Genomic DNA, 1814 nt, shown 5'->3' on the forward strand with positions numbered 1-1814 from the left:
CCCTCCCGGAACTACAGGTGGTAGCCACCGCTCACTGCTCAGGCTGCACAGCCCTGAGATGGAATATTCTGTCCAGTCCTCGTGGTCAGGGCTCCACCTCTGGGACCCCAGCTCTTCGGGCAGTAAGTCACTCAGTTCCCTGATAACAGTAGCTTCTAAACTTCAGTGTGAAAGGAGTCACATGCAGATCCTTGGGCCCCAACTCCAGAGAGCTTGATTTAGTGGTATAGGACAGAGCCTCAGACAAGCTGAGGAAACAGAGTCCCCAAGGAGATATGGTAAGTATTACATTAGAGCAATCTTAAGGTTTGCAGGTGGCACCCATGGGAACAGCTGAACTTCCTTCTGATCTTTGCAAGAACCTCTTTCTTGCTGAGTCCTTCTGACTAAGAAGAGGTCACTGCCACCTGCTTCTCTGGGCTTTTTTTTTTTTTTAAGATTTTTTTGATATGGACCATTTTTAAAGCCTCTATTGAATTTGTTACACTATTGCGTGTTTTATGTTTTGGTTTTTTGGCTGCAAGGCATGTGGAATCTTAGCTCCCCAACCAGGGATCGAACCTGCAGTCCCTGCACTAGAAGGCAAAGTCTTAACCACTGGACTGCCAGGGAAGTCCTTCTATGGGCTTCTGTGTCTGAATCTCTATGGGTCCACACTGCTGCTAATGCCTTTGTCACACTATTGTAGCAATTTGTCTTCTTGCTTTCTCTCGTGAGAACAGGGACAGTGTCAAATTCTCATTTGTGAGTCTGACGAATGAACAAGTGTGGTAAAGGGGAAATCCTCTGTGGACTGGGCCTCTGCGGTCCATGAGTCTAGCTCCGCTTTACCACATCCTAACAGTATGACTTCACCTCCCTGTCCCTCAGTTTGCTAACCTGTATAATGGGGAGATTAATTGCCATTCTCTCAACCTACCTCTCAGGGCTGCTGTGAGGACCAAATGATATAGTAGCTGGGCACTTGCTTCATGAAGTATTGTTACAATGGGTTTAGATTCCCCAAGGCTGTTCAAAGAAAATGTTTTTTGGTTGACTAGATATATTTCTCCTTTGGTAGGGGAGCAGATGGCCCAGCATTTGACAGGAGCAATGACTGAAGGTTTGTATAGGAAGAGGCCGACAGTACTCATGTGTTGAAAAATTGTGTGGTTCTTTTTGAAGTATCCTTTACCAGCACTTCAAGAGAGAAAGCAATGAACAAAAAATTCAACTCAAGCACATCTGAGAGCCATAGGTTAACAGCTGTCATGATACTGCTGCAAAATTTCTGAAAAGACAAGGTTGGATCTAGAATTTCTGGGGGAAAAAAACACAGCTGGGTAGAAATGAAAGGGAAAGAAAACCTCAGATCCTAGAGGGAAAATGAAAAGGCATAATTGCAGTCAATAATACATTAACAAGGTGAAATCTACTATACACTCACACACACACACAAACACACACACAGACCCCCTATACTTTGGAGAAAGAATTTCATACTGTAGGAAAGAAGGCTCAGAAAGATGAGTCAGAAGTCATGCATTCTGTCTGATTCTCCACCAACCCCTAACCCCAGGAGTCCTCGAGTGAGCATTCTCTTCAGAGAGAAGCCAAAATAAGTCAGAGCCTCTAAGATGGTACAGATAGTAGTTTATCAATTAATGTATTGCTAATTAAGTAATAAGTCAGTAAATAGTTCATTAATAGCACAGGGAATTGGGGTAGTGAGCCTCATTAAATTGTATGAGTTGTATCTAGGCTGGCCTCTCTACAGCACCCCAGTAAATAATCATTTAGCCTGAGCTTGGATACGTCCAGGGACAGTGAACTCA

Source organism: Monodon monoceros, unplaced genomic scaffold (genome assembly GCF_005190385.1).
Source record: "Monodon monoceros isolate NGI ecotype Baffin Bay Population unplaced genomic scaffold, NGI_Narwhal_1 Super_Scaffold_5, whole genome shotgun sequence".
Lineage (NCBI taxonomy): Eukaryota > Metazoa > Chordata > Mammalia > Artiodactyla > Monodontidae > Monodon > Monodon monoceros.